Source organism: Macaca thibetana, chromosome X (genome assembly GCF_024542745.1).
Source record: "Macaca thibetana thibetana isolate TM-01 chromosome X, ASM2454274v1, whole genome shotgun sequence".
NCBI classification, from domain to species: domain Eukaryota; kingdom Metazoa; phylum Chordata; class Mammalia; order Primates; family Cercopithecidae; genus Macaca; species Macaca thibetana.
This window is the reverse complement of record NC_065598.1, coordinates 98,940,513-98,961,485: the sequence shown is the minus strand read 5'-3', so window position 1 is coordinate 98,961,485 and position 20,973 is coordinate 98,940,513. Positions and strand designations below refer to the sequence as shown.

General features: G+C 40.8%; 1 protein-coding gene and 1 pseudogene across 7 annotated transcripts in view; both read left to right on the top strand.

The window, feature by feature from the left end:
* RAB40A (RAB40A, member RAS oncogene family) overlaps positions 1 to 20,973 on the top strand; it is a 47,390-nt gene that overhangs the window by 1,062 nt on the left and 25,355 nt on the right. For 4 of the 6 annotated variants that reach the window (XM_050775994.1, XM_050775991.1, XM_050775990.1 and 1 more), the window contains 7 exons: positions 119 to 168; positions 1,970 to 2,061; positions 2,453 to 2,593; positions 7,173 to 7,297; positions 7,690 to 7,797; positions 11,284 to 11,377; positions 11,806 to 11,908. The gene's annotated coding sequence lies outside the window, so the exon portion shown is untranslated. The remainder of the gene's footprint in view (positions 1 to 118; positions 169 to 1,969; positions 2,062 to 2,452; positions 2,594 to 7,172; positions 7,298 to 7,689; positions 7,798 to 11,283; positions 11,378 to 11,805; positions 11,909 to 20,973) is intronic. The other 2 variants (XM_050775992.1, XM_050775993.1) reach the window with 2 other exon arrangements.
* On the top strand, positions 12,680 to 14,745 carry LOC126946020 (prohibitin-2-like; annotated as a pseudogene). Its single transcript, XR_007722572.1, has one exon. The product of XR_007722572.1 is annotated as a prohibitin-2-like (transcript).

Genomic DNA, 20,973 nt, shown 5'->3' with positions numbered 1-20,973 from the left:
TATTCAGATGAGGGTGCTGCCGTTAGGGGAGTTTTTTCGAGGAGAAAACTTTATCTCCTGACCAGCCGCTAACTCTGGAATACTCTAAAGTTTTATCATTTTCTCTTGATGCCTCCAGGTCTCTGAATGCTCTAATCTCCCTCCTGGCTGACAGTACGGGCTCCTCAGGTATTTTCCAAAGTTTTTTCTTTTTAAATTATGACATGTATAATTTTTAAGTCTCATTATGGAAATTTAAAATGCTTTCCAAATGAAAAATAAAAACCCAGTAACAATTGTATTAAAACGAGGAAGGAAACACTTTTAAAACTACATCTCAGATATTGGGTTGGTGTTTGTGATTTGTGAAACATAGTTGTTAACAAACTGGCAACAATTTCAACAGATAATTCAAATAAGTATATACGTGAACAATAAATATTAAAAAACAGAGAAACCACAAGAACTAATGAGATGCAAATATTTTAAAATCCTGAGAATTTATAATAAGTGGAAACAACAAGATACAAAAGATGAGGACTGTGATTGCACATTTGGAACAGACAATGTGTGTGTGTGTTGGGGGGAGGGGTGAACGTGTTCATGTGCACCTCACAGGGACACATCTAGAGAGTATGCAGAATCCTGGGGACAGCAGACCCCTTGGAATCAAGGGGTGGGAGTTGGACCAGTGAGAGTGCAGATTAATTTCAATTTATGAATGTATTCATATATTGTTTGAAATTCAGTATTTGGGAATAAAATATTTTGATAAAGATTTGAACACACAAGAAATTTTTGAACTGATTGTCAAAGGTAATATGCACATATTTTCATTAATTTGAAAAAGAATTCATTGTGTTATATGGTGAAAGAAATAAAACATCTAATTGACTCTGTGTGTGTGTCCTCTAGCTCTATCACCCCATATACACACTCACAGATGTAGCATTATCTTTCATTCGGGTGGGCACTGTAACCAATCTGAGTTTTATATATCCTAAAACGTGATGAATACAAGGAGACTGCTATCATTAGGTCAATAATTCAAAAAAACCTCTGGTTGATATAGTGAAGCTAACTTCCAACCTCAATCCCTTTCTCTCCCCTGCTGAGCCTCTGGTCTGACTCTCAATGCTGCGATCCTGTCTTTGGCTACCAGGAGGCATCACAGCTATCTCCATGTCTTTTGTTCTTTTATTTTAGAAAAGGAGTACATTTTGCTAAGAGTAACAAATGTTATGAAGTGATTTGTTTACTATGACACCAGTTCTATTTGGAAAATTCACATATTAAAGCAGGTCCATTTGCTGTTGATTCCAAATCTACATCATGTTCATTCATTTATCTCTTCTCTCCACGATATAGGTTGAGGTGTCCATAAGGTGGATAGGTTCCTCCCAGAGAGCAGGGCATTCACTCTTCATTACTGCACCCCTGTACAGGCTTCCCAGGCCTTCTCCCAACCCCTCTCAGTCATCCTCTCTCCTGGACACTATGAACACAGCTGCCCAGGTCCTATATCAGTGACCCATCCACTCTCAGCCACCTCCTGCCTGCCCTGCACTGACCAATGACGACTGGTGACTGCCAAGATGCACTAGAGCTACCTGGTGTTTCATGGCATGGATTTCCTGGAGGATATGTTTTTACAGTCTTCTTTTTTACCCCTATCATTTTTTTTTTCTTCCCAGTATGGGGAAGTGGATTTGGGTCTGCTCAGAGGCATGACGTTGAACAGCTTTTATGAGATTAGAAAACACCCAAGAATGTAGAGAACATTCTGTCTCTAAAACTTTGAACTCGAGGCATATCAGAGAGAGATTTGCTTTCCTTATATGGATGTCTGTGTTCTCATTAGGAGAGAAACAATGAAAAATGACTTTTCACAATGCCTGCCTTAGCCCTGAGGCTCAGCCAGCCCCCACTTCTGTGTCTCAGCATTTAAAGGGCCATTGAAGTCCCACTCCATGCTATATATTCTCCACAGGTTTTCTCATTAACCCCTCAGGACAGCTCTGTAAGGATGGTATGGTCAGCCCCATTTCACAGAGGCTCACAGAGTCTAAGTCACCTCCCCAGGTAAGTGGCAGGATTGGAATGAGGTTCCATCCTTCACCCTCCCTAGAGGACCCTGGGCAGCTTCCCTTCTAGAAGATGGGCTTCCAGGACTTGACAAATGGCCAAATTCCACTCCCCTGCTATTGTGGCCCCACGGGTCCTCCACTCCACAGCCCCTCTGGGTGATGAAGATGACAGAGGAGGTGAAATCTTGTCCTTTGTACCAAGAGACCTGGGTGTAGGGTCACACGAGTTGGCTGAGGTGGAGAGTGGGCTCAGGCAGAAGCTCAGGTGTTGGCCTTGGGACAGGAGAGCTGGAGGGAAGGAAAGTAATATGCACTAAACTACTGTAAGCCAATACACTTTATATTTTATCTCCTTTAATCTTTTTTCTTTCTTCTTTTTTTGGTAGAGACAAGGTCCTGCTATGTTGCCCAGGCTTGTCTTGAATTCCCGGCCTCAAGAGATCCTCCCTCCATGGCATCCCAAAGCACTGGGATTACAGGCATGAATCACCTCACCTGGCCTCCGTTAATCTTAACTGCTATCTGAGGTACCCATTATTATGACCATTATTCAGATCAGGGTGCTGCCTTTAGGGGAGTTTTTGTGAATCCAGGAGAAAACTTTGTTATCTCCTGACCAGCAGCTAACTCTGGAATACTCTAAAGATTTATCATTTTCTCTTGATGCCTCCAGGTCTCTGAATGCTCTAATCTCCCTCCAGGCTGATAGTACGTGCTCCCCAAGTGTTTTGCAATGTTTTTTCTTTTTCAGTTATGACATGTATAATTATTAAGTCCCATTATGGAAATTTAAAACATTTTCCAAATGAAAGATAAAAACCCAGTAACAATTGAATTAAAACAGGGGGGAAAACATTTTCAAACTACATCTCAGATGTTGGGTTGGTGTCTGTGATTTGTGAAATGTACTCATTAACAAAACAATTGGCAATGATTTCAACAGAAAATTCAAATAAGTATATACATGGACAATAAACATATTAAATATGCAAAAACCACAATAACTAATAAGATGCAAATATTTTAAAATCCTGATAAATGATAATAAGTGGAAATCACAAGATGAGGACTGTGATTGCACTTTTGGAGAAGACAATGTGTGTGTGTATGGGGGGGGTGAACGTGTTTATGTGCATCTCACAGGGACATGTCTGAAGAATATGTGCCATCCTAGGGACAGCAGACCCTTTGGGGTCAGGGGGCAGGAGTCAGGTCTGTGAGAGATGCAGGATAAAATTCTTATTTTTGAGTGTAATTTTGCATATTTTAAAAAACTTTATATTAAAGAGAAGAGTATTTTGATAAAAACTTGAGCACAAAAAATCTTTATGGAGAGATCAACAAAAGAATTGTATATATGTATTCACTAATTTGTGAAAACAATGTATTTGATTTTATGGTGAAACAAAATAGATAAAAATTGAATGGACTGTATTTCTACGTGTGTGTGTGTGTTTGTGTCTGTTTCTCCTCCAGCTAAATTACTCCAAATACATGCTCACGGGTACAGTTTTACCTTCAATTTAGAGGTTGGTGGTCTAGCACTAATCTTGCTTTTAGATATACAGGAAAATGAAAGACACAGAGAGATTGCTACCATTAGGTGAATAATTCCAGAAAACTTTGGGTGATACTGAAGTCAAGGTCCCAACCTCCATCTGTCCTTCCCAGTTGATGAACCCCCTAGTCTGAAACTCTCAGAGCTGCAATCCTGACTCTGGCCGGAAGTGATATCTAACTCCATTATTATTTTCCTTTTTCTAATGAAAAAGAGTACATTTTTCAAAGAGTGTCAAATGTCTTGGGATGGTTTGTTTACTGTAAGTTTTCTTTGGAAAATTCACATGTATATTAAAAGCAGGTCCATTTGCTGTTGACCCTAAATCCACATGTCATTCATTGATTTATTTCTTCCTTTGTTAGTGCAGGTTGAGGCGTTCATACTGTAGAGGGGTCCCTCCCAGGGTGTAGGGTGTTCACTCTCCATTACCCCACACCTGTACAGGCTTCCCAGACCTCCTCTTAGGCATCCCCTCTCCGGGACGCTATGGACACAGCCGTCCAGACCACATTCCAGTGCCCCCATTCTCTTCCACTCACCTCCCGCTGCCCTGGTTTGCGCTACACCAGCCTGCTAAGGACTGCCAAGGCTCGCTTGTCATACATGGTGTTTCATTGTATAGATGCCATGGAGTATATGTTTTTGCAGTGTTCTTTTACACCTATCAATTTTTTTCTGGAAGAATTAGAATCATTCTGTCCATAGGTTCACAGACTGGGTTTTAGTGGAGGGTATTTTATTTTTTTGCTCATTGCGTAAACGTTTGTAGAGGTTTGACGATGAAGGTACGTTGGTGCCCCCTCGTGACAGGAGTCTGAACTGCAGCTTTTACATCTGAGCAGGAAGATGGGAAGGAGCGGTTTAGCTCAAGCCCACTCTATGGAGTTTTCTGGAAGTCTGGATGGAAAATGGAGCAATTCCAGGCTAAAGGAATATTGATGGCCTCCAAACAAAGTGCAGCCTCTCACTATGCTGAAGAGAAGGCTTTATGTGGGAGCAAGGAAAAGATTATTTTTATTTGTATGCTTTGAGTCCTCTGAAAAAATAGCTGTAGATGGATATGAGCAAAAATGGATCCTGGCTACTGATGATCTTTGTAACCTGCCTTTGACTTTATTATGACAATTTTCCCATGAAAATACATGTCTACCATAACATTTTAAATTACTTTACAACATAATTTTAGTTTTGATTTTTGCCATCAACTGGATGTTTCATCATATGGATGGTACCACATTTATTTCACTTTGAGATAAAAATGTAGTTCCTTTACCATGTTTTATTATAAACAGTAGCAAACATAACATCCTTGCTCACATATATGCAAATATATTTGTAAGAGTTTCTTTATGAGATTCTCAAAATACTCTTTCATTATGAAATCATACTATAAAGTTATTATATTAACACAATACATGATAACATTATTACTCATATGTATTGACTAATACGGTATGTAAGTGTCTGCTCACACACTGGAAATAATGTTGATTATTGCTAACTGGTTAGGCAAGAAATCATCTCTCATCATTGTTTTCATTATCACTTATTTTTACTGCCTCCTAGAATTCCATCCTATGGATGTGACATAATCAATTTTCACAACCCTGTGTTATTCAGAGTGTCCTGATATTTCCTTTTATCTACACTGGCATGTTTTCAAGGTCTGTGCTCTGCTGAAGGGCACAGTTCCTGTGGCTGTTTGCACTGAGCTGAATACGTCCTCTTGGAACACAGCAAGCTGTCTTAGAAAAATTCTAGTATTGTGATAATAGAACCTGATTAGCACATGAGTGTGGGGGAGTGTGTGTGAATGTGTGCAAGTGTGTGTGTGCTGACAATCACACTTGCCTCTGCTTCCTTCTGCCTCTTTATGGCTTTGCATCCTGTTTGGTCTCCCTTTCTAAATTGAGGTCTAGCAGTGAAGAGAGGGTATTGTTAGGATGGCAGTCCTTATAACCAGACCTTTATCAGCATCCTTCACTACATCCTGAAGTTAAACTTCTAAAAAGGAAATTGTTGGTGCTTAGTGTATGCGCCTATGTAACCCTTTGATAAGTATTGTCGTGCTGACACCCAGAATGTTAGCGCCGTTTAGGCTCCCCAAAGTGCAACAACATGAAAAAGTTTGGAGAGGGGTGAGGAAAGTAATAATGCTGGCATCCTGTCACAGAGGGAAGGCCCGGGACCCTGTTGTGGTCCCACTCTCAAGCCATCACAACATTTGGAAGACATGAAAATGATCAGACCTGAATTAGACTTCAGGTAGCATGTAGGGTGGGGAAAAGGTCATTGGAGGAACACAGGACATAGAGTCAGGGCTGGGATACAGCTACAATTTTATGTACATTCGTGTTTATGTAAGACATGTGCATCAAGGCCTTTTTATGAAAAATTTTGGTCATTCCTGTGGTACAATAGAAGCCTTGGCCAATATTTGTTAAACAAATTTCTTGCAATATTATTTATAGACAATAGAATCCATTCATTTTAAGGTTGGCAATTTTTATTAAATGTATAGAGTTGTACAACCATCACCATAATTGAGTTTTAGAAATTGCAATTGCCCCCAAAACTCCCATTGTGCTTCAATGCAGTTAAACCTGCACCTATCCTCAGCTCTTGGAACCACAGTTATGCTTTGTGTGTCTGTGGATTTGTTCATCCTGGACATTCATATAAATGGAATCATGTAATATTTGATATTTTGCATCTGTCACTTAGCATGTTGTTTTTAGGGTTCATGCATATTGTAGCATGTAGCAGAATTCATTCATTTTTTTAAAGGCTGAATAATATTCTATTCTAAGGATATACCACATTTTGTTTATCCATCTCTCTATTGATGGTCATTTAGATGATTTCTGCTTTTTGCCTGTTATGAGTGATGATGTTATATACATTTATGTACAAGTTTTTATGTAGACATAGGTTTTCATTTTTCTTGGTTATGTACCCAGGAGTAGGATTTCTGGGTCATATGGTAACTATCTGTTTATTCATCTGAGGAACTGCCAGACGACTTTCATAACCCTAACAGTCTTGAGAAGTACAGGCTCAGTCTGTTGCTTCTCTTGTGATTTGACTGTGGTTACAGATTTTTAGAAGGAATACCACTAGTTCCGGTGCCCTTCTTGTCACATCGTATCCGGGAGTATACAATGCCTGCATGATGTCACTGGTGATGTTAATCTTCATCATTTGGTTAAGGATGGTGTTTGTCATGTTTCTCCAGTGTACAGAAACTATTTTTCATGTACCTAGAGAGCATAGGGAGAGAAGAAGGAAAACACACATTTCTAATTTCACTGTGAGTCAGTTCATTTCTATGTGGTGGAATGAGCACCCTGATGGGCCTGGGGGGAAGGGAAGAAAGTGGTTTTACCATCTCCATCCAACTGAGTCATGGACCCCATGAATGGAGTTTGGGGTACAGGGATGAAGTCATCACTCACCCCATTTCTTACTGTTTCATAGTTTTTCCTACCTCCTGTTTCCCCCTACCCTGTTGTGTATGACAGAAATGTGTTTCCTTTGCACTCCAGAGGGGCTTAATGGAAACCTCATACTATGTCTGCTGGACAGGACACCGGAGCAAGGATACTGGAGAGCTCTCTGCATCCTGGCACAAAATCCAAACCAGTAACTCTGGGACGTTCTTGACTCAGGGGTAAGTCACTTCTCCTGCTTGCCTCTCTTGGAGAGTGCATATTTCTGTTATGTGGGAGCTTCATTGCTGTGTGGTAGAGTGATGCTGAGGCACACAGAAGCAGGTAGAGATGGAGCACCTGGTGGGTGAGCCAACACCCAGGGCACGGGCTCCAGGACTTGTGCTGCTTGATCCACCCTTCTCATGGTCTGGGTCTTCCCATCTTTCGGTCCTCTCTCTGAGTAGCTTGGATTCCTGTTACATCTCATACTGTCACAAAGAGCAGGGGACAAATGGGGTGGGGAAGGGAGCAAATACAGAGAGAGGTAGAAGTGATCCCTGGAGGGCCTGCTGTTTTCTGTTCTCTTCCCTGTTCTTTCTTGTTTCACATGTTTCTTTATTTCACCCCACAGTTAATCTCAGAAACCTGGTAATCCATATGACCCCACAGCTATGCCTCATGGCCCAAAGGGTCAGATTTCATCTCCACAGTCGTCTTCCTCAACGTGAAGGGCTGTTGAGTGAGTACCCTTAGGGCACAATACTAGGGAAGTGTAAAATTATCATCTTCCAAATGGGAAGCTGCTGGTTCCATTGTTGGGGGTGGGGGGCAAGAGATGGAACCTCATTGCCATTCTGCCACTTATCTGGAAAGGGTCTTAGTCTCTGTGAGCCAGAGCTTGACCATCTGTGAGATGGGACTCACCATACTTTCTTCACACCACTCTGCTGATGGGTAAATGGAATAAACTATATATTTTTATACCACTATCTTAGTCTGTTTAGTATTGTTATAAAGGAATATCTGAGGCTGCATACCTTATAAAGAAAAAAACAAAACAAAACATAGTAAAATCGTTATGTGGCTAACAATTTTGATGGTTGGAAAGTTCAAGATTGGGCATCTGCTTCTGATGAGGGCCTCAGGAAGCCTCCACTCACAATGGAAGGCCAAGGGGAGCTGGCTTGTGTAGAGATCATATGGCGGGAGAGGGAAAAGAGATGAGAGGTGCTGGGCTCTTTTCAACAACCAGCTCTTGTGGGAACTAATAGAGCAAGCACTCACTCATCACAGCAAGGATTTACCTTTCATAAAGGATCTACCCCCATGACCCAAACACTTCCTGTTAGGCTTCACCTCCAACATTGGGGATCAAATTTCAACATGAGGTTTGGAGGAGACAAACATCCAAACCGCAGCAAACACTTACTGAATTTTTTTCTTCTAAAAATGTTGTTTCTGAGATGTCTCTAATAAGGTGACTTTGGGGCTGTTTTGATATTTTGGCCATGCTGCCATGACCATTCTTGCACACATGCCAGAGACTCTGCAGTGCAGACTTGAGAGGACAGCAGTTGATGGGGCCCTGCTTGCTTCTCTCATACATGTTGCCGAGTGTATCTGCAAAGATACTCTGTACCGTTTTGTCCTCCTGCAGCAGTGTATAGGATTTTTATGACTCCACAATTTCAATTTAAACAGGACACAGCATAGATACAAACTCACTTATCAGGTTTTCTTATCAAATTCTAGAATTATTCCAGGACATATTCTGAGGCATAAAGTAGGACTGTTATGTTTGTGTTTAGAAATGCACATGTGAAATATGCCATTTATGTGGATATCGATGGAAAAAATGAAAAGTATTTTAACATTATAGTGATAGGATATAAAAGTAGCAAATATTAATAAAGTTGGGAAATCCATTATTGCACAAATCTAGAGAAACAGGTGCTCTCATCTTGTAGTTGGTTGGGATATTCATTAGTAAAGAGATTTTAACTTTCAACTAGACAGTATATACTAAAAATAGTCATGCTCTTTGACAAAAAAAAAATCATTTGTGGAAACATATTCTCCAGATACAGCCTGCCAGGCTCATGTGTCCCTATTGCTGAGGGCTGAGCTGACCATTTCCCTAGCTGATTTGTTACCTTCAGCCCCAGTCCCATTCCCAACCCTGAGCGATCTATCCTTCCAACCAAACAGGAGAATCTGTCTCATGGCTGAATGCCCAGCCTTGATGAACCATATACAGAGCTTCTCCAAATTGACATGGAGCAATGCTCAGGTCCCTACTCCCGTCGGGACCTGTAGACCTCTGACCTCATCCCTGTGTTGGAGAAATCTCTCTTCTTCTCCCTTCTCTGTGTCCTCAGGACCCTTCCCCTCCCTGCCAAGTACAAGCAGTCCAATCCTTTCCTTAAGTTTAAGTTTTCACACAGGATGAAGCAAACACTGGCTTCAGACAGCTTCTGCTTCCAGCCCTGCTATAAACCTTCCTTGAGACAGGGGGAAACAGGCCCAAGCCTTTTTTTTTTTTTTTTTCTGGAAATGCAGGGAGGGTGATATGGTTTGGCTTTGTGTCCCCATCCAAGTCTCGTCTTGAATTGTAATCCCCAGGTGTTGAGGGAGGAATGTGGTGGGAGGTGATTGGATCATGGGGGTGGTTCCCCCCATGGTGTTCTGATGATAGTGAGTGAGTTCTCACGTGATCTGATGGTTTTATAAGTGTTTGGCACTTTCCTCTTCACACACTCTCTTTTCTTGCCGCCTTGTGAAGAAGGTACTTGCTTCTCCTTAACATATCTCCATGATTGTAAGTTTCCTATGGCCCCCCGCACATCCGCCCAGCCATGTGTAACTGTGAGTTAATTAAACCTTTTTCCTTTAAATTACCTAGTCTTAGGGAAGTTCTTCACAGCAGTGTGAAAACTGACTAATACAGACGGTAAACACAAGGAGAACAGATATTAAACTCCTTAACAATATATGTCCTGATGCTAAAGATCTGCCACCAGCAACTCAAGGTGCCTAGATTGGCACGTTCTGGCAGTGGACCTGCTGAGCAACCTCTTTTCCATCCAGCTCTGTGGTTAGGAGCATGTGCTTTGTAGTCACAGACATCTGTGAAGAAGAAAGGATACTAGTACCTCACTAGCAGGGCTGTCATGAGATCGAATCCAGACGCTAACATAAAGAACCTGGAGCTGGGCCCCTCTAAACACTCTGCTCCATAAGTAGAAGTTATCTTTCCTCTTTGGAGCAGAAATTCATATGTGAATTTCACCTGCCCCTGCGACAGCATGGGCCCCTTAACCAGCATGCACATCAGAGTCGCCTTGATGAGCCTTTTCTAAACCCTCAGTTGAAACCCCCTTGTTGGTAGAAATAGGACTTCTGTACAAAGGCCATTCAAGTCATTCGGCTGTAATAATATGGGCCTCAGAAAATGGATACCTCGATGTGGCACCAATAGTGTATATGAAAGTCTGTTTCTCCTTTATTTCACCAACGTAGGTATTATCAGCTTTTGTCTTTTTAAAAAAAATCTGATCTGCTCATTGTCGCACGACCTGCCCTGACTTATTGGGAAGGTCATCTCAGATGGTCATTAAACTTACATATTCAGAGGCTCTTCTCCTAAGGTTTCCAGATTTAGCAAATAAAAATACAAAATGCCCAGTTGTATTCAAATAAAAATTGCATGTCACATTCACAAAAACAGAACCAATGTAATGTGTATACACACACACACACACACACACACACACACACACACGTATATGGTGAGAGAGAGAGACTAATTTTCAAGAATTGGCTCACATGACTATGGAGGATGAAAGTCCAAAATCTGCAGAGCCGGTTGGCAGACTGGAGACTAGAGAATATCCAATGTTGCAGTTCAAGTCTGAAGGCTATCGCTAGTAGAATTTTTTCTTGCTTAGAAGAGGTAAGATTTTTGCTCTATTCAGGCCTCCATCTGATGGGATGAGGCCCACCCACATCATAGAGGGCAATCTGCTTTTCTCAAAGTCCACCAATTTAAATGTTGATCCCATCCAAAAACACCCTTGCAGGAACATGCAGAATAATGTTGAGATACTTGAACAATGTGGCCCAGCCAAGTTGACACATAAAGTCACCATCACATTTACACTAAAAAATTATTCATTGTTTATCTGGAATTCAAATTTGACTGAGTATATTCTGTTTTTTCTGACAGTCCTACTCATGGAGGACTCTGTGTTGAACCAAGGTGCTTCATGCAACAGCCCCAGCTGAGCTCCCAGCAGATGCCAGCACCATTCGCCATCCATGTGAGTGAGCTCTCTTGGATGTCCCAGGCAAGTGTAGCATGCTGATGACTATAGCCCCAGGTGACAGACACCACATAGAATAGAAAACACCCAGCAAAGCCCAGTCAATTCATAGAATCCTGAGAGATAATAAATAGCTATTGTTTGGGGACATTTTGTTAAGCACAAGTGGTTATCTAAAACCTTATGGTTTTGGTGACCTTTTCTTCATTTTCTGTGATCTGCTCTCAGATCACAGATCGTGAAGGCTCGGGGGGGCTTTGTTATAATTTTGACTATAGTCTGTGTGTTAGTTTATGTGTGGGTATATATTTCTGAACATACCATTAATTCCTTTTTGATGGGATTTTCAAGGGAGGTTTTCATAAAATATGCTTTTCTACCTATTCTTGCAATTTAGAACATAATTCCAATCTCTCTCTCTATAGGATAAGCCTCCGATGCAATCACTTGTGTTAAGAAATTGAGAGAATGTTGATATAAACTGTTCCCTGAGCCATATGGAAAGCTGTATCTTCTGCAGGTTGCTTGGTGAGTATACAAGGAGTACAAGGTGTATTTATTGACTTTGAGAAGTGTTTCTCTAAGAAGGTGTACTGAAAGATTTTCTCCTGCTACAGGGATAGCCCTTAAAAAGGAAGTCACTTTCCTTAGGTACACAGACAGGGCTCCTTCAGCAGACAGCAGATAGATATGCAATGCAGACCTTGTTTTCTGTGATGGTCCCAATGTATCACTGGATAAGTCTGTCCAATTCTGGGGTTTGTTCATAGGAAACCTATGTGCCAGCAAATCTATGTCACATTCTCCAGTATCTCCTTTATAAGGAATAAAGTCAATGTATTGTTCTTCTTATTCTTTTGTCATATTTCTCGGTTGGTGTACAACTCAGACTTGGAGCTGGAGGGCATTTTGGGGGCCCCTTAAAGATCCAAGCATTGCGAAGCAAGACTATAGGAATAGTTGGGGAGCAAGCGAGACACAGGAGAGTAGAGCTGTGGACCTATTGTAAGCCCCACCCCTGAGGGCAGAGCAGAACATATACTTGGTTAAGTGAAGGTTACAACCAAGAGTTTTAAAGGGAGAGGACCTGGGCTGTGCAACCTGTTTCTCCTTCCAAACTCACCAATTAGATGGGACATTCCTGTGATAGAGGAGTGAGTGTATCAAGAGGCCAGAAGTGTTTTGGGTATCGATGTCTCTCCACATAGAAGAAAATATTAAGAATGGTGGACAAGCAGTACCTAAGCTGGAGCGGGGTAGAGGCGGGCCAGCACCCACTTCTGACCTCCAGTGCCGCCAGCCTCAATATCAGACATGGCCCAGAACTTGAAGGACTTGGCAGGACGGCTGTCCGCCGGGCCCCGGGGCATGGGCACAGCACTGAAGCTGTTGCTGGGGACCAGCGCCATGGCCTACAGTGTCCGTGAATCCGTGTTCACTGTGGAAGGTGGGCACAGAGCCATCTTCTTCAATTGGATCAGTGGAGTGCAGCAGGACACTATCCTGGTCGAGGGCCTTCACTTCAGGATCCCCTGGTTCCAGTACCCCATTATCTATGACATTCAGGCCAGATCTCGAAAAATCTCCTTCCCTATAGGCTCCAAAGACCTACAGATGGTGAATATCTCCCTGCAAGTGCTGTCTCGACCCAATGCTCGGGAGCTTCCTAGCATGTACCAGCGCCTAGAGCTGAACTACGAGGAATGAGTGTTGCCGTCCATTGCCAACGAGATGCTCAAGAGTGTGGTGGCCAAGTTCAATGCCTCACAGCTGATCACCCAGCGGGCCCGGCTATCCCTGTTGATCCGCCGGGAGCTGACAGAGAGGGCCAAGGACTTCAGCCTTATCCTGGATGATGTGGCCATCACAGAGCTGAGCTGTAGCAGAGAGTACACAGCTGCTGTAGAAGCCAAACAAGTGGCCCAGCAGGAGGCCCATCAGGCCCAATTCTTGGTAGAAAAAGCGAAGCAGGAACAGCGGCAGAAAATTGTGCAGGCCGAGGGTGAGGCCGAGGCTGCCAAGATGCTTGGAGAAGCACTGAGCAAGAACCCTGGCTACATCAAACTTCGTAAGATCCGAGCAGCCCAGAACATCTCCAAGACAATCGCCACATCACAGAATCATATTTATCTCACGGCTGACAACCTCGTGCTGAACCTACAGGATGAAAGTTTCACCAGAGGAAGTGATAGCCTCATCAAGGGTAAGAAATGAGCCTTGTCACCAAGAACTCCACCCCCAGAGGAAGTGGATCTGCTTCTCCAGTTTTTGAGGAGCCAGCCAGGGGTCCAGCACAGCCCTACCCCACCCCAGTATCATGCGATGGTCCCCCACACCGGTCCCCTGAACCCCTCTTGGATTAAGGAAGACTGAAGACCAGCCCGTTTTCTGGGGAATTACTTTCCTCCTCCCTGTGTTAACTGGGGCTGTTGGGACAGTGTGTGATTTCTCAGTGATTCCCTACAGTGTTGTTCCCTCCCTCAAGGCTGGGAGGAGATAACCACCAACCCAGGAATTCTCAATAAATTTTTATTACTTAAAAAAATAAAAAAGAATGGTGGATAAGAATTCCCCAAAATGAGCCAATATATGTTTCAGTTGACTAGATTTCTGCCTACTAAATGATTACATTATTATACGCCTGCCACCTTGAAATAACTGAGATATCTTAAATGACATTTCTTGGTGTTCCTACATCATTTACACACATGATTATAGACAGTCTCTTAGTCTTCTGCCACAGATAGCTAACTGCTTAGCATGTTGTGTAAGTTTTACACATCATCCTCAGAGGGTTAGCTCATCACCAGGAGCCCTAGGATACCTCCCTGCGTCTCTGTGCAGTGATGGTACTCAACTACTGTCACTTTTAAAGCAGGCAATATTCCTGCCGATGGGGAGATGCTTTGTTTCACCAAGTTGAGCAGAATTCCACAAATCGCCCTTGTCTGAGGCTAGTTCCTCTAATTAGTAAGCTTTCTCAGGAGGTGGCCTGAAGAGTGGAAGAGTGAAGTTTTTTTTTTGTTGTTTTTTGTTTTTTTTTGAGGAAGGCAAGGGGACAGAGGGCTGTGCAGAAGCATTTCTGATGTGGAGGACAAGCCTGAGCACCACGGTTGCCACAGAAACCAGAAGTCATTACTGTGACCTTGATGACTTTTTAATAGAAACCCCTGTGGGCTGGAGAGAATAGCAGGGTCCTGCCTTCAGGTGTTTGGAACTCAGTTGAGGGTGTGAGTGTCCCACAGTGGGAGCTGAAGTGCCTTGGGATGTGGGGAGATGAAGGAATCCCAGATCTAAGTCCCCTTACTCCCACTTTGAAACAAGTTGCTCTCACTGTTTTATGAGGGAGAGAGCTGGGACCCTTCTGGCCCCAGTGAGTGGGGTGTCCTGCTCCTGGTGTTCTGGAGCTACTTTCTATGTAAAGGTGGGACGTGGGAGGATGAGACAGGTAAGGACTCTCTGAGCCTAGCATCCCCTCTGTAAAATGGGGATAATTATGCTCACCCACAGGATTGCTGCAAGCTGCAGTGATAACACAGGTGCAAGCCCATAGCCCTGTGGTTACTGCACGATTAGGAATGCCTGTGTGAATTCAGGCCTCTTCTTAGTCCTTTACAGATTTGTTGTTAGGAGATAGATGAGGAAAGGAGAAGAAAAGGCCCTGGTGAGAAACCCATTGTATCTTCTGGTTGTAATGATCACTACCCAATTGTATCAGTGTCCCTGGTCACTGACCCAGTGCCTAGCATGGTTCCTGGCACACTGTTACTCTAAGAAAGCACAGGGATTGCTGGATTCTCTCTGTCCCTGTGCAGATCTTCATCAGGTTATTGAACTCATAACAGGTGTATGAAGGAGATGGGCTTTGAGGATCTGGGTCTTGATGGCTGCTGAAGCTTCTGCTTCAGATTTGAAGGGCAGCAGTCCTAAGGACACCCCCAAGACTTCCATCCCTGGTGGGATATGATGCCTGGCACAAGTGAGTTAATAGATCCTAACAAAAGCATGTTGTGGAATAGCTCTGTGAGGATTATAAAATAGTCTAAAAGTAGAGAAACTCCTTTGATCCCATCTTTGGAGAAGAGGTTTAGCAGGTGGAATTTCCTTCCATCAGCAGCTATGTGCTTTGTAGCTGCCCTTGAGGCCAATGTTAAAAATGCCTTTTGTTGTCACAAAGCAATGAATAATTCATTTGGGGAAGCAACTTGATGTTTAACATGTATTTGAAATAAATTTACATGTTTTCTGCCTGTATAAATAATCATCGGTGATTCCCATGTATCTCTCAGATGGGCGTTGAAATACACAGTAGGTCAGAAGGTCTTCCAAGCAACTGGAGATTGTAATATGCATTTTTCAGTGGTAACCACATTATTATCCATTCTATAATAAATTTTTTAAGAAGGCAGAAATGTACAAAGTATTAATTAAAACTGTCAAAATGTCAGATACAAAAGTTCCATATTTTGAAAAATAATAATTTCCATATAATTTGCTGTATTACAATGATACCCAGCCATGTCCCCTAAAATAACCAGCTAGGCCTAAATATTATTATCATTGTTTCCCAGGACATAAGATTTTCAGTTCTGTACTACTAGGACTCTCTATCCCTCCTATTGCCCTGCCCTCAGACAAACACAAGACTTTGTCACTATAGATTAAGTTTTACATCCTAGACATTTATTTAAGTGGAATCATAGAAATGATTTTCTGTTTGTGTTTGATTTTTGGTTTGGCTTCTTTCATTCACCAATTTATTTTTAGATGTATCCATTTTGTTGCACATATCAATAGTTCATTCATTTTCCTGCTGAATGGTATTCCAGTATATGGCTATATCGTAATTTTTTGTCCATTCACCTGTTGTTGGATATTTGAATTATTTCCAATTTGGATCTCTTGTAAACAAAGCTGTTATGAATATTTGTGAATAAGTCTTTCCATGGAAATAGGCTTTCTTTCTCATTAATAAACACTTAGGAGTGCAATGGCTGGATCATATGGTAGATGTAAGATTAACATTGTAAGAAACTGCCTGTTTCCAAGTGTTTATACTATTTTTCATTGTAGTTTTCATTTACATTTCCCTTACAGTGAGTGATGTTGAACATCATTTCATGTGCTTACATGACATTTGTATGTCTTCTTTAGTGGGATGTCTATTCAAATCTTTTGCCTGTTTCTTTACTGGTGTGCCTGTAAAAAAAAAAAATCTTACTAAGATTTTCAACATATTCTGGATACAAGTCCCTTATTAGATACATAATTTTCAAACATTTTATCCCAGTCAGCAACTTACTTGTCATTTTTTTTCAACCATGTAGTTGGAAAGCTAAAGTTTTTAACTTTGAGAAAGTCCAATTTTTCAATTTCTTTGCTTATAGATTGTAGTTTTGGTGTCTCATCTATGAAATCTTCACCTGACCCATTGTCACAAAGATTTTCTCCTGTTTTTTTTTTTTTTTTTCCTGCTAGAAGTTTTATAGCTTCAAGTTTTATATCTAGATCTCAGGTCCATTTTGAATACACTTTTGTATACAGTGTGATATCTGGGTCACAGTTTATATTTGTACATGTCAATATTCACTTGTCCCAGCACCATTTGTTGAAACGACGATCCTTTCTCCACTGAATCACCATTGCATCTTTGTCAAAACTCAGTTGTCCATATACTTGTGGGTCTATATCTGGACTCTTTATTCTGTTCCTTTTACCTACTAATCCATCTTGATGCCAATAACACACTGTCTGGATTACTAAGGAGTGTTGAAATCACGTAGTGTTTGTCTTCTAATTTTGTTCTTTATCACAGTTGTACTTCATAGTTGATACGGTTTGGAACTGTGTCCCCACCCAAATTTCATGTCACATTGTAATCCCCAATGTTGGCTATGAGGCCTGGTGGGAGGCGATTGGGTCGTGGGGGTGGATTTCCCCCTTTGGTGGTGTTCTCATAATAGAATTCTCATAAGATCTGGTTGTTTAAAAGTGTGTAGCACCTTCCCTGCCATGTAAAACATCTGCTCCTGCTTTACCTTTCGCCATGAGTTAAGCTCCCTGAGACCTCTCCAGAAGCAGATGCCACTATGGTTCCTATACAGCCTGCAGAACTATGAGCCACGAAAACCCCTTTTTAAAAAAATAAATGACCCAGTTTCATGTGTTTGTTTTTAGCAATATGGGAACAGACTAATACAGTAGTCTAGGTATTTTACGTGTCCATATGAATGTTAGAATCAGCCTGTCAGTTTCTTTAAAATATTTTTTTATAGGATTTCTACTTGAATTGCTCTGAATCTATAGATCAGTTTTGGAAGAATTGACATCTTAACAATACTGAATCTTCTCAGTATTGTTTGTGACCCATGAACATGGTATGTCCTCCACTTATTTAGGTCTTCTTTAATTCTCTCAGCAATGATGTGTGGTGTTCAGTGTACAGGCACTGCACATCTGTGGACAGATTATTCATAAATATTTCATACTTTTGATGATGCCATACATGGATTTATTTGTTAAACACAATTGCTAATTACTATATTTTCACAGTACTATCAGCAACCAAGTGTTTAACATCAGTGAGGGATTTTTTTGGTTGAAAGTACAGCTTACTCTAGGATGGAAAATGTATTTGATCCTTAATCTGTGTTTACCTGTATTTCCGTATCTGCTTTTACAAGTCATTGGCGATATATTGAAACTATGGAAGAAAATGTTCCAGAGATAATTCTACAGGTCATCTTCAGAAATCACACCAAAAGAACATAGTTTAGTAGCTTTCAACTTTATATGTGTGGTCAGAAATGATTTTGTTGCAATGTGTGGCTCAGGCTGGAGTGCAGTGGTGCAATCATAGCTCAGTGCAGCCTTGAACTCCCGGGCTCAAGCAATTCTCCCACCTCAGCCTCCTGAGTAACTCACTACAGGTGTGTGCCACCATGCTCAGCTAAACTTAAAAACATTTTTCAGAGGCAACATTTTGCTATGTTGTTCAGACTTCTCTCACACTCCTGACCTCAAGCAATCCTCTTACCTCAGCCATCTGAGTAGCTGGGATTATAGGCACAAGCCACCATGCCTGGCTAGATTTACTTCTTTACCCACCAGTAAATCAACCTCAATAAATTCCTGGGATTTGGAGTGGTGAGAGGGTGAGCAAGCATGTATGTATGTGAGTATGTATACATTTGTATGTCACTGAAGCTGTCAGGAATTTTTATTGTAAGGACTACTTGAGGTTAATTACTGTGCATCATGTCAATCCTATTTAGTTCCTGGTACATATTAGGAACAAGCTCGGGGTAGTGGTGTTTGTTTTTTCTCAGCTTTCCTTGACCAGAATGGTTACCATGGTGACTCAGTGACTGCTGTGTGATTTGGTGCAGACTGAGCATCCATTTAGGATTCTTGCCCAAATCTCTCATACCACATTGCCTGTCCATCAGATATAGTATTTGCTTTTCATCTTATATGTAGTTAATCGCTTTTCATCTTATGTGTAGTTAATCACTTTTCAAGGGCTCAGAAGCAAGTTGCTTCACTTATCTGAGGTTAAGCTACAGATAACATAAAAAGACACTAAGTACCTTGAAATAAAAGGAAATGAGTTGTTGATATTCCTCTCCTGCCCCAATCTCTATTGGGAGGTTAGAAGAGAAATTCTTGGAATCATACAGCATGTGCTCTTTTATGTCTCACTTCTTTCAGTCAACATAATGTATGTGAAATTAATATTTATTGTGGTCTGTATTATAGATTGCTTATTCTCATTGGTGTAAAGTATTATATTATTTGGATATTTCACACTATATTTATCTGTTATGGAGATTTGTGCATTTTCCAGTTTCTGACATGAATAATGGTGTTATGAATGTTCATGTTCATTCTTTTGGATGGACATATATTTTCTTTTTTAAAAAAATCTTATTATCAATAATAATTGAACTATTTAATATCTGTCATCTTAAAATTATTATTCATAACACTTTTCACCTTGTAGCTATAGACAAATACATTCCCATTTTAACAGGTTAATGACATTATCTTTATAATATTATAGAAGCATGTGTTTGGAGAATACCAGAAGGAACATCCTGAAAACCAAGAACTCAAAATGCCTTTTTATCCCAAAGACATGTTTTAAAAATATATACCCATTCATCCATTTGTTTTCACAACTGAAGCTACAGAGAACTTTGAATATAATGATGTTCATCAGAGGCTTGTTCCTAACATATTTAAAATTTAGGTCAACCAAACTTCTCTGTGGAAACTGAGTTGAAATCCAAAATCTTACAATCCTAATTTCAAGCCACATTCATTTTAACTTAATTTTAACATGTTTTGCAAAATGTTCCAATATAAACTTAATAGTTCCTATACCATCAAACATGGATCCTGATGATTTTATTTTCTAGATTGGCTGATAGGCTGAATAATCTTCTGTAGGGTAAGAAGTGTCAACTGCATCAACCACATGGAGGTGGACTGGCTACAGAAGAAAGGTTTTCCAAATCAAATTCCAAGTATTTTTTTCTTTTTATATTACCAGTAGGAGAAATACCTAATGTAGATGACAGGTTAATGGGTGCAGCAAACCACCATGGCACGTGTATACCTATGTAACAAACCTGTACATTCTGCACATGTATCCCAGAACTTAAAAGTATAATAAAAAATTGTAAAAAAATTGGTGTTAGATTCAGAGGCTTGATTCAATTTAGATTTGTTTTGGTCAGAAGTACTTCATATGTGGTGGTGTTTATTCCTATAGTGTTACACAAGGGGCTCATTGTGTCTAAGTGTCTCTCCTCTTGTGATGTTAAGATTAATTACTTTAATTACTATGTTCAAGTATCGTTAAGCTGATCCATCCATTATAAAATTTCCCATCCCTTTTTCACCTCGATTTTTCTGCAGCCTCTAAGGATTGTTGCTTGGTTCTGTATCATTAAACATCATAAAAGGATGATATTCTAATTCTATAATTTTTTCTACTTTATTAGCTGGAATTATTCTATTAACTAAACTTCCTTTCATAAACCATTAGGTTACACTGAGGGGTAGTATGTATAGAAAGTGTTGGATGAGTGCCTAATTCTTTTGCAATATTTCCACTTTTCAAAACAATGAGTTGTTTCCCTAGGGTTCTCCAAAGGCAAGCAATGAGTTGATATTGTTTGTTTTATTTTATTTTTCTTTTAGAGTGTCATCATGAGCTGTAGAAGTTTTTATATTTAACATGTTTTAATCTATAGTAGTCATTATTTTATTTAATGTTCAAATTGCTTCATCTTTGTCCAGCGAGAGCCCCTTAAGCTTGGCTTCTGAGCCTTTTTGACATACTCTGGTATGATAGTTTGGTCCAGATTCATCTAGTAGAATGGCTACACAGACCTAGACTCAGCCATTTGTCTAAGATAACCTAGTTCCTTTCAGTGTGATGTGTTTTAAGTGGATTCAATACGGGTACTAGAGTTGCTCATTGCTACTGGGTCTATCATGTTTCTCACCTTTCCAGTGCATGGAGCCAGTGTATATATATTATATTTTTAAGAGAAAAGACATTATTGGCTTCCATCCTGGGCCGT